Source organism: Microtus oregoni, unplaced genomic scaffold (assembly GCF_018167655.1).
Source record: "Microtus oregoni isolate MIOR12 unplaced genomic scaffold, Mior012 000012F_ref0000307, whole genome shotgun sequence".
In the NCBI taxonomy this organism is placed as follows: Eukaryota; Metazoa; Chordata; class Mammalia; order Rodentia; family Cricetidae; genus Microtus; species Microtus oregoni.
In genome coordinates this window covers 26842874-26856039 of record NW_024543071.1, presented here as the reverse complement: position 1 = coordinate 26856039, position 13166 = coordinate 26842874, and the positions used below count along the sequence as shown (strand labels likewise).

General features: G+C 36.0%; 1 pseudogene; it reads left to right on the top strand.

The window, feature by feature from the left end:
- Positions 1-4820: 4820 nt before the first annotated feature.
- On the top strand, positions 4821-12702 carry LOC121454129 (annotated as a pseudogene).
- The last annotated feature ends 464 nt before the right edge of the window (positions 12703-13166 follow it).

Genomic DNA, 13166 nt, shown 5'->3' with positions numbered 1-13166 from the left:
TGGTAGGTGGCAGAAGAAATTAGCATTTGACAAGTGCTTAGCTACATATTCATGTGAAATCCAATGAGAAAATAACTTCAGTAAAATGCACTTTGCTCCTGTGATGAATTCATCAGTGTTATTTATTGTGTTTGTGGATTCAGACAGTACTACAAGACATTGCCTAAAGAGACAGAAGTAAAAAATAGTTGTAGGTTGATACAACATGAGAGAAGGGAGCCATATTGACTTACCAAAACATAGTAGCCCTGAGACTCTCCTTTTGTTAGAACTTTGTGAAACACAAGTTTTCTCAGCTAAGATCAAATAAAATAAGAACAGTCTCATGGCTACTCTGTGTTTCTCAGCTCAGTGGTTTTAGATGAATAACAGGGAAAGTGTTCATGAAAGCAAATACACAAAACATTGAAATATCATTTTTTAAATAAAATGTACATCCTCACATTAGAACATGTATAGTTCACTAATCAGTTTCTCATTGATACATCATTGGTCCTTGCCTTCCCCTGAATTAGTGAGTGTTCCCTTGCTGTGAAGAGAGACCGTGACCACAGCAACTCATAAAAGAAAGTTTTCTATTAGGGCTGGTTTACAGTTTCAGAGATTTATTCTATTATCATCATGGCAGGAAGCATGATGGCGTGCAGCCAGACATGGTACTGGAAAAGTAGCTGAGAGTTATACATCCTGATCTGCAGGCAGCAGGAAGAGAAAGACTCTGGGTTTGGTATGGGTTTTTGAAACCTCAAAGCCCAGCCCTAGTTATATCCCCACTTCCTCCAACAAGGGAACACTCCCTAATCCTTTCAAATTGGGCCACTTACTGGTGACCTAACATTGTAGCCTATGAGTCTAGGAAGGCCATTGTCATTTAACCCACCACATCTCCTGAACTCTCCTCAAGGTTTAGACTGGACTTCTGTATCAGCCAATGAATTAACAGGGTGATTACCTCCTGTGTCTTCTAAGAAGTAGTGACTAATTAAAATGAAGATGGAAGCACTGAACTCACTCTTTTATGTTCCTGTGAAAATCAGTTTAATTCCCTGTACAAATGTAGACCTCCTTAATTCAGCATTATATTTTAATGTTAAGGATATAAAGACTAATTAATCATAATGTTCAAAATGAAAACAAGAACTGCAAGATGACTCAGCAGATTAAAGCATTTCTAAAGCTGGTTAGACACTGATCCCTAGACCCCACTGGATATTGCATGCCCATACGTTCAGTATTCTGTGGCAGGACCATACGTATAGCTTTAAGACACTGAATATAGCTTACAGCTCAGGATATAAAAATATTAGATTAGATATGTTGGATTTTATTTCAATATTTACTTTGAAATCATATTTACAAAAGAGACTTCAATCAATGACAATTGTATGCTGAAGTGACAAGGTATACAATATCTGTGACTGGCAGCTGTATCCTCCATCACAATGACTCAACCACAGGCATTGTGTAACTAAAGCAGCCAAGAACACTTTAATTCTCATCAGACTAAACTATAGGTACACGCTAGTCTATATTCAGTCTTCTGTTGGCCTCCCTAATTGCCTGTCCTTTCTTCTGGTCCTCTCCTGTAATCACTCCTTTTGCTACTTCGTTTAGTTTGCTTCCCACACGTGGCAGCATGGATAAGGCTTTTACTACTCCTTCCATAATTGCTAAAAAAGGAACAACCTCTTTCTACACATTTCTATGAATTTTTTTTTCTGTGTGGAATAATAACCAAAAGAAAATGTTTCAAATTCCATATTGTTGAAAAGACTATTTACGGAACAATGAATTTCTTTTCTGTCTCCACCCCACCTTTTAAAGAAATTTAATGCTACACACAGAGGTTCTGTGAACTTTTACTTCTGTATAATAAGTTTACTCTTTCCAATTAGTCTTTCTGGGAATTTAAAAACTGTGTTTCACCATCAAAGTTAAAAAATCTCTGTATATTTATTTTCTCTCTAGCCATTAAGCTCAAAGTTGGAGACAAGTTTTTAGCCTCTTTATTTGTATTGTCCTGGAAATAATTACATTCTCGGATCTGAAAGAACTGCCATTCCACATAGATAGCCATAAGAATTCTTTTCTGTTGCCATTTTCCCATACGGATCACTTACTAACAGTCACATGATTAGGTCAGTGCTTGTGTAGGGTTCTTTTGTGTGTCAGAGAGGAGATTCAGAGAGTAACAATTGTTTTGAACTAAAAGCCAACAGAAACTTTAGGAGCCCCTTGAAAATATAAATGGGAGGCTCTATGGCCCAGAATTTCATTTTCTATTTTTGTAGGGAACCTGAATGTGTGTTTGTTAGTGTTGGTCATTAATATTTTTATTGCTGGATATTTGTTTTCTTTAAACCCCAACAGCTTTATAAATCTGATTTCATTAATGTTTTCATTCAGTCTGTTCCTGAATGTTTCTTTGTCTTCATGTCTTGAAAATATTGTCTCACAGATTTATTCTTATGATTAGTTCAGAGACAAAACATATCTCAAGAACTACAATAGATCTCCCATATGATCCAGCAATACTGAGGTTTCCAAGTCAACCTCTTACAGACATAGTTGTACATCAATTATTACTGCAGCACTGTTCATAGCAGCTAAGTTACATAATTGATGCTGATACCCTACAAAAGAAAAACTGATAAAGAATATTGCTGTCATAAGAACAATGGAGTTGTATATATTTGCAGTAAAATAAATTTAATCAGAAATAATCATATTAAAAGAATTATCCAGTCATCATATACAAATCACATGGATCCTTGCTTCTGTAGTTCCTAGATTTTATATAGATAGGTAAAGCTGTGCATGCACATGAAAGTATATGACACAAGACATGAAAGTGGAAGGGCAACTACCCAGGGAACAGAGGGGACTGACAGGAGTGGGAGGGGCATAAAGGAGAACGGAGGCTAGAGGAGATGATGGGGGAGGCACACATGTTCAGCAGAAATGTGACTGTTCACATTTCAGTGATTCAGTCAGAATTCTATATAACTCCATCTTCATATTGATTACCATAAAGTTCCTCAGGAGACCAGAATCATATTTAAGGTTTTAAATAAAAATCTTTCTTGATAAGTCATCTCTGCCCCACTTAAAAGCCGAAGAAAGCTGTATTGTTTATGATACAGTGTGCTCAGACAATGAGGATGTGAGAAGAAAGATTTTAACAGGTGACAGATCTCGTGGTCAACAGTACAGGATAGCGATTTTGGAACAATGTCCACCTTGAGAGCTTATGTACTGGTTTGACATAGGCAATTGGCAGAGTTCACTGCATGTGCAGTCACTGCACATTATATAAAAGGACATCCAAAGAACACAGTCACCCAACTGTTTATAATGAGTGGGGAGGGAGGAATGGAAAAAAAATTTCTTCTGGAGTTCAGAAAGCCTAAAGAAGCTGTATTTTGTGACAATGAGTATGTGATCATGAAATTATGAATGTCATTTTTTTCAATTAGTAATTTAGATGGTAATAGGTGGAGTTTATATTTATCTTAGGTAAAACGTGACTTAATTAGAAATTTATAACTTTGATTACATTGCTAAAATAATTGTTTTCACTAAAAATACATTTTCTCTCTTTTCCCACTTGTTTGGCATCTGGATATTTGGGAAACTAAAGAAAACAAAGAAGGAACAGAAGCCAACACACAGTATGCACGTGACAATGCAGGCATCTATCTCTCCCACAGTAACTTGAATAGAAAAGTGGGTGATTTGTAGTGATAAGGCAAGCGGGCCTGCTTTAAGAAGGAGCAGCAGGTTGCCTTCCTGCCACCCAGCTCCTGGCCACCTAGCTTAGCCCCAGAAATAATAACACACAATCTGTATTCATTTAAACACTGCCTGGCCCATTAGTTCTAGTCTCTTATTGACTAATTCTCACATCTTGCTTTAACCCATATATAGTAATCTGTGTAGCACCACGAGATGGTGGCTTACCTGGAAAGATTCAGCATGTCTGGACCTGGTGGCTGGCTCCATGACATCTGACGTCACTTCCTTTATTCCCAGCATTCTGTTCTGTCGACTCCACCCACCTATGTTCTGACCTAACAGGCCAAGCAGTTTCTTTATTAATTAACCAATGAAAGCAACAGATGACCCTCCTCCATTAGTGATTAATAGAATAGTACCAAGAGACAGGCACCGTGTTCAGAATCTCTGCAGGCAAGGGGATTTGAACCTATATTCAATGTTTATTAATAGCATTTGTGCACTTGTATTGGTGATTTCAGAATACTAGTGGAATCCTTGCGACAGTTGCAGTTACTGACAAGGCAGTGTGCAGTGCGAACTAAACACAGGACTTTTGATCTCATAAGTTCTATCCTCGATGACTGCTAACTCTGTTCTCTGTCACCATGCCGGCATACTTTCCTTCTACCTTTCCTCCTAACCTTTCTCTTATGTCACCCAGGAAGGGGATCTGTATTAGCATACTCAGCAGACTTTCATCAAGATGAGAAATTCTCATTAATAAACCAGGTAAGTTAGGGCTGTTCGGCTCCCTAAGTGTTTTCTGTGAAGTTTTCCGGAAAGACTGGTCATTTCATAAAAACTTTGATGGGAATGGAAGAGAGAGACAAGTGGATTTTGTAAGAAGTGGGTCAGTAGTTATCTTTCATTTTTTCCAAGCTGTTCCTTTAGAGGGAAAGAGGCACTGCTCAGACTCTTATGAGGTGATGGGACTAACTTTCAATTTGGAGAGTTACAGGTGGACTAATGTGCACCCAGTAAGCTGAGCTCACACTGTGACACTTATTACAGCATGCTAACTATGCTTTCCCAGCAGATTTAAAATGCAGTTGCTACTGCAAACATTGTGCATCCTCCTTACACTGGAGAAGACATTCTGCTCCCTTAAACTGAAAACCAGGAATCCCGAAGCCAATATAAATGTTGTAAGTTCCCATTGTCCCTAACAAAAAATATTTTGTCTTGCATTCTTTTTTTTGTTTGTTTGTTTGTTTGTTTGTTTTTTCGAGACAGGGTTTCTCTGTAGCTTTGGAGCCTGTCCTGGAACTCCCTTTGTAGACCAGGCTGGCCTCGAACTCACAGAGATCCACCTGCCTCTGCCTCCCAAGTGCTGGGATTACAGGCATGCGCCACCACCGCCCGGCGTCTTGCATTCTTTTAAAACTAATGTATTTATTATGGTTTAAAAATTTTTTGTATACATTATAGTAACCAAGAGCAAAAATATTCTGAGAATCATAGCATTGATGAACTAAGAAAACTCATGAAATTCAGTACTTTGCATTTTTTTTCTAGAGTCAGATAATATCCTACTGGGGTTATTCAAGTGAAGAATATGAGTTTGTGACTGAAGATGGTTACATCCTCCCAATTAACCGTATTGCTTATGGAAAGAATAATTCGAGTAATTCAGGTAAGATTCAAGTGAGAGGAAAATGCACTGAGCTAAATACAATCTATCCAGGGTTTTTTAATGGTACATCTAAACTAAGTGGCTAAGAGCTCCCGGAGTCCATTATGTAAAGAGGTCCTAAGTGACACCTGTATGGTGAGAAAGGTTATAATCTGCCTAGAATTTAGCTTTCTGAAATGAAGAAGGGGCCAGTGAATCCAGGCACCCTGATTCTGTAGGTTAATGTGGTTGGAAAGAGAAAATTCTCCCTAGACTAACGTATTTAAATTCTTGTTCATCAGTTACTGACATTGTTTGGGACACTTTAGGTAGTGCAGCTTTGCTGGAGGAAGTGCATAGTATGGGGCAGAATTGAGATGAAATGTGTCAAGACTCTTAAGTTCTCTCTCTCTGTTCATGCTTGTGTTGGAAGATGTGAGCTTTTAGCTTCTTATTCCTAGGGCCATTACTGCTGCTTGCTGCATTACCTCCATGTCATGATAGACACTAGTCCCTCTGGAAACATAAACCTAAACAAACACTTCCCTCTATAAGTTACCTTGCTTATGGTATTTTATCAATGCAACAGAAAAATAACTAGTACAGGTGCTTTAGTATTATGATAGTATGATAGTGTTATCATTATTGTTTCTGAGGAGAGAGGAAAGCTGTTTTACTCTGTGTCTAGGTCATGGGTCTCAGAGTATACAAATACTGGAGAAGTTCAAGGTTCCCCCTCCCTTAATAATCTGCTTAGTAATGTTTTGGGTCTAGAATATTCCTACTTACATATATTTCTCATTGATACTAAAGTTTCATTAGATAGGAACTCCTTATCAGAAAAGAACATAACAGTGAAATTATAGGAATAAAATATATTCAGTAAGTGTATATCTGTAAGAGTAAAATGGAGCAGGAGAAGGCCATGATCTTACAACTGCCACAATTCTTTTGTCATGAAGAATATGAAATGGCCCGGACTGCTCTTTGGACTGGAGAAGGAGGGGGATAAGGGTGGGGGGAGGGGGAGAAGAGTGGGAGGAGGGGGAGAAGGGTGGGAGGAGGGGGAGGGAAATGGGAGGCTGGGAGGAGGTGGAAACTTGTTTTTTTTTCTCCTTTTCTCAATAAAAAAAAATCAAAAAAAACCCAACAAAACAAACAAACAAAAAAAGAATATGGAATGGTGTTTACTAACATGACATGAAGGGCAATGAAGTCTTGACGCACCACTTTGGGTTACAAGTCAATTGACTTCAGCTGTACGATATAAGATTTCAAAGTTCAATTGTAAAATATCTTCTTGGAGGGAGAGTAGGCAAACAGAAGTAATAAGATTTATATGAGCAATATATTTATCTAAATTTGGAAATGTCATAATGTACCCATGGGTTAACACACTAAAATAATGGTGGTGGTAACAATAATATCATTAGGGCTTGAAGATGACTCACTCATTAGTTAAGAGCACTGACTCTTTTTCCAGATTCAATTGTGAGTAACTACACAGCAGATCACAACTATTTGTAACTCCCTATGTAGGGGATCCAATACCCTCTTCTGTCCTCTTTGGGCACCTGGTACAAATGTGGTACATAGGGATACATACAGGCAAAATGCCAATACACATAAATTTAATTAAGCTACTACAACTAATAATACCAGTAATAATCATAATAATAATAGTACTATTACCACTATTACAAGTAGTAACAGCAATACTTTCCTTTTATTTCTTTCAGCACCAAAGCCAGTAGTTTACTTGCAACATGGATAGACATTAACGTCTGGCATCTGGGTTGCCAACATTGCCAACAATAGTCTGGGCTTCCTGCTGGCAGATGCTGGTTACCATGTGTGGATGGGAAATAGCAGAGGCAATATCTATGCCAGGAAACATGTGTACATGGACCCTAATTCTAAGGAATTCTGAGCATTTAGGTTGGAAGAGATACTTGGTGGAGTGTGTTATTCCCAACAGCTGTGCTCATGTATTAGTTTAGTTTGATTTATATATGTGAAGTGCCTTTGGAAGCCACAGGTTGATCACCTACCTCCCTTAAGTGATTGCCATCATATTTTTGGATACAGGGTCTCTCACTGAACCTGCGGTGTCCCAACTCAGTGGACTGCTTGGCCAGCAAGGTTCAAGGAGTCTCCTTTGTCTACCTCCCCAATGAAGGGATTTCCCACTGCTACCACTGGATCAACTTTTATTTTTACCTGGATTCTGGGTATCATGGCCCTGTGTTTGCATTGAAAACATTGTTCCACCTGGAAAATCTCCCCAGTTAAATGTGTTAATGATTATTAATGTTAATCTAAATTCCTTGAACAAGAACGGGGATTTTCTTTAAATGTCTAATTATCAAATATATTTTGATTTATGTGTAATGACTTGCTTATGACTTTTATTTTGGTTATTAAGACAAAAGTATGAGTAAAATATATAATTTATTGTTTTGACCTTTGCCACTCACTTATCTATTTCTTTGCCCATCTACCTATTGCTTAAAAAAATCTTCATACAACTTCCTGAATACAAACAATATGTGTAATCTTATTATCCAAAACTTGATTTCACTCTAGTGAAAATCATCTTATTTTTAAGAAGTAACAAGGGCAAATCAAAATGCAGACAATTAAATTCTTTCACTATTTAGTAGAAAATTTAGTTGAATTGATTCCTGATATATTACTCCTTCAATATTCAGATCTTTAGATTTACTGAGTCCTGTAAAATTTCTAATAGTTTATGCTTCTTGTTTATACTATCGAAATCTTGAATGTTGTAATGTCATAGAAATTTGTAGAAAAAAAAACAAGCTCTGAAATTTATCTGAGCATTTATCTGGCCATGGTCATAGCAAGATTTCTAAGCTTCACTCCGTCTTCAAAATCACAGGAACATAACAGATATTTTGAGGGCACTGAATGAATTGGCAGTCTCAAGCAGGGACATAGACAGTATCTGATCAATGTTCTCTTAGTACCCAGAACTCACACCCTGGGACTCGTAAGGTCATAATTTAAAACACACTGTAAATTCTAATTACTCATAAATAATGAAGGTTTTGTGGTCTGCTTTTAATGCAGTTTTGACCAAATGATAAAATATGATCTTCCAGCCACCATTGATTTCATCCTTCAGAAAATGGGACAAAAGCAATTATACTATGTCGGCTACTCCCAGGGCAGTACTATTGGTACGTTGAGTAAAACCTGACTATATTGTGTTTTGGGGGAATTAAGAAATTTTTTTACAAAAATTTCATTGTTAGAAATATCAATTACAAACTTGTCAAATGACACAAGAAATTCAAAGCAGGAGAGAACTCTGGTCACTTACTTTACTTTCTTTCAGCATTTAGAGCATTTTCATCCAATGCACAACTGGCCCAAAAAATCAAAATCTACTTTTCACTGAGTCCGGTTTGTACTGGCAGATACACAAGTGTTCTTCGGCTGTTTGCAAACATCCCACCAACAGTGTTCAAGGTTTGGTTCTCTTGACTGTATTTCAAGAAGTAGCTTCCTATTATATGCAAATGTGTAATCTAGATTTTACCAACCTTACCATCGTAACCTTTAATTCTTCTCAGTTTTCAATCAAATGGATATGTGTGTGTGTTTTTTTTTCTTTTGTGTTCACCATTGTCTTGCCACTGCTTAATCTATGTTCTGTTCTTGAAGTCATTATATAATTAGATGGCTCATGTATATATCTGACAAAATCTGTAGGGGATATGGTAACAAAAGATAAGTAAAGCCATTGGAAATTTTACATCTAAAGCAGCAATAATGGCCTTTTTCTTACCAAAATTGCTTTTGGTCATGGTCTTTATCATGGCAATAAAAAAGAAACTAAGACAGTGATGTTTGTGTGTGTGTGTGTGTGTGTGTGAGAGAGAGAGAGAGAGAGAGAGAGAGAGAGAGAGAGAGCATGCACACGTACCCATTTGTCAGAGACCACTTAGGTCTACTTGGGAGTGTGATTTCTTTATTAAGGTGGAATCTTAATAATTTTAATTTGCATTTGTCAACTGACTAGAGATTTTGAACTTTTTCTCTATTGATCATCCTAGTCTACATAGTTTGTGATTTATCTATTTGTTTTGTTATTTATCAGGTTCTTTGTAGGTTTTCATTTATTAAGTTTTTGTAAGGTCTTTCCTCCTACAAGTTTTTCTTTACTTCCTTGTTTAGATTTATTCCTAAGTATTTAAATGCTTTGGAGCTCATTTGAAAGGGATTTCTTTCACCCTGATTTTCTTTTCATTGTGTATATAACTGGCATATAGGAAAACTGATAACTGTGCTTATTAGTTTTGTTTCTTGTTTCTCCAGAAAATGTTCTGGTTAATTTTTTAGTCTCTCATGTTGCAGTAAGGAGAACGCTTGTTTGTTTCCTAACTGTCTGGCTCAAACCCAAAAATAATCACACAAACCCTGTATTAATTAAAACATTGCTTGTTCCCTTAGCTCTAGCTTTTTATTGGATAAAACTTACTTCTTAATTTAACCCATTACTAGTAATCTGTGTATTGCCATGTGGCTGTGGCTTACCAGGTAAAATTCTGGCATCTGTCTCCAGCAGGGCTACATAGCTTCTCTTTAACTTCTCCTCCTCCCTCCTAGCATTCTGTTCAGTTTCCCCCACTTACCTCTGTTCCCTTATAGCTCTGCTATAGTCCCAAAGCAGTTTATTTATTAACCAATAATATTATACAATAAAGAGGGGAATCCCACATCACTCATATAGAAGATTGTACTATCTGCAATTATGTATAATTTGACTTCATCTCTATATTCCTTTAAATATAATATATATTCTTATGTTATATTTATATATACCTTTAATTTCTTTCCCTTATCTTTATTGATTTATTAAGAATTGAAGAAATATATGAATTAAAAGGGAGAAAGTAGGTAACATTAATTCATTCCTGATTTTATAGCAAATGTGAGTTTCTTTCATTTAGTACGACCATTGCTGTGGGTTTGTGATAGATACTGAGTTATGTTCCTTATAATTCTATTTCTTGGCTGATTTTTGTCCTGTCAATCCATTGAATACTTGGTGTTTTTGAAGTCTTCAGCCAATTCATTCCACCCTAGTTGTTGCAGCTGCTTGTGTACAAAAGAGGATTGATAGTCAGGTCTTGTCTCTCAAACTGATGAAGAAGCTGGGAGAGAAGAAAATGATAATCTAACCAGGTCTCACCATACATCACCCTCAGTAAGAGTCACCATTTTCATAAACACAATAGGAATTGTTATATGCATTTGATAAACTCCAAAGATATCATAAATTGACTCTGAAAGAATTGATTTGGGGTAGAAGTAATCCTGACAAATTTAGGATTTTTTTTTTTGTATTTTTGAAAAGAACTTGGTTTCTCTAGCATTTGTATCCATGTATAGATAGATGTTTCTTGTCATTCATACATATCCTATTTCAAATTCCCATATGTAGGTTGTTTTCTTTACATGTAAACTGAATATATTCATAATGAATTATTTTCCATGATGTATATTTCTTTAATAATTCAGTTCTGCATACCAAATCACTTATTTCAACAAGAACACGTCAGGTACCATGGATATTCATTTAAATCACTTAATCTATGGGTCAATCCTTTTAATATTTTTTCATATTTAATTTTAGAAGCCATATCATTCATTAATGCAATTAATTTATACATTTATATTTGAATGTATCCATTACCATTATTGTTTTCAATGTTTGTAGACAAATTTATAAATTGATATAACCACCACCAAATATACAGAAATTTTTCATCAATCTAGAAAATTCATTACACCCAAAAATATTATTTTCTTGTTGAATTGGTAAAAAGTGTTTTTATTTCATGATATTTTATTGGAAAACCTTCCTCCATCATGTATAAAAAGGCATCATAATAAAGTAAATCATGACACAATTCATTAATATTTTACAGGATCTCTTTTCCATCCCTTTTCTTCTTGCTTGTTCTTTGGAAAGAAGTCTCCTTCTAACAGCTGGTCTTCACTTCTGTAGTTTTCAGATACTGATTGGAGAAAAGGACTTTGTATCTCCCTCACAAGCTACCTATATTGGTCAGTTTATCTGCCAGAATGAACTAGTTGGAACCATTTGTAATAATATGCTTATGTTACTATTTGGATATAATCCAAAAAATTTAAATGAGGTATGATTTTGGTTTTAAGTTAATTTTTTGTTTGCTGATAGTATAATAATGACATATTATTATCTCCAAAGGTAAATAATAAAATCTAGGCAATTTGTCCACCCATTATATTATTATCTTAACTTATTTTATGTAATTAATGTAAGTCAGCATTCACCAAACATATAATTTCTAATGTAAAAATACAGTTTCATGGAATTCATAAATTTCACTGAATATCACAGGTTCAAGATTTTTAAGCTGTGTCTTCCACCTTCATTTTAATAGATTTGGTGTCAGTAATCTTTTCACTAGTCACTCATTTGAAAGGGTCTTTGAGGAAATGTAATTTTGCTAACTACTTTCTTGCACAAAAAAAATTCGATTTTTTATTTTTTTTATTTTTTTTAATTTATTTATTTATTAAGGATTTCTGCCTCGTCCCCGCAACCGCTTCCCATTTCCCTCCCCCTCCCCCGATCAAGTCCCCCTCCCTCATCTGCTCGAAGAGCAATCAGGGTTCCCTGACCTGTGGGAAGCCCAAGGACTGCCCACCTCTATCCAGGTCTCCTAAGGTGAGCATCCCAACTGCCTAGGCTCCCACAAAGCCAGTACGTGCAGTAGGAGCTTATAATTCATGTTCCTAGAGAAGCTAAATAAGAAGGTGAATCCAAAAATTTCGATTTTTATTCTGCAGTGAAAGTTTGCTCTTTTCAAACTGAAAAAATAGTTAAATCACAAGAATAAAACTACTGCTTGTACTGGCGTTTTGGAGCCCATTCCCTCTGGATGGACATCATGCTCAGCCTAGATATAGTAGAGAGGGCCTTGGTCCTGCCTCAAAGCCATGTGCCTAATTCTCTTTGAAGAGTGGATTGAGGGAAGGTGGAAGGCATGGGAAGAGAGGAGTAAATGGGAACTGGGTTGGTATGTAAAATGCAAAGAGATAGTTTTGTTTTTTTAAATAAAATTAAATTTTAAAAGAAGTTAAAGTTCTACTGTCTTGAAAGCTTCCTGCTTCTGAAAAATTTTTATTTACCAGTACACATGCTTCTTTTCCCCTAGAGCCGGATGGACGTGTACTTGGGGCAGTGTCCAGCAGGAACATCAGCTCAAACTATCCTGCACTATTCCCAGGTATAATTCCCTGTGCTTCCTTCTTTGATCTTTTGCTCTTTGAAACATGCCTTCTTTACTTATATTTGTGTGCTTTTAAATGTATTTCATCTTTTTTAAGCATTAAGTAATACATTCTCCAATGCCAATAGATAATTTGAGGGTACATAAGTATGAGTGAGTAGAATTATCTCATCTTTAAGTCCTCAGAAGTTATATTTCTTTTCAAAAATTAAATTTCATCCCATTTTTTTAAATGTTAAGTTAGCACCAATTTTTACAAGTTCTAGGGAATGGTGAATGATAACTATTCCAGAAGCCTATTATGTGGTCTTACAAATGTTTTGTCCTTGCCTACTCAAAAACAAACAAAAAATATTTGCACTAATGGTAGAATTAAGTTGTGCACATTTTTAGTAAAATAGATTTAGCCAGAAATAATTTTAGTAAATAAACTATCCAGTCCTCACATATAAATCGGATATTTTCTT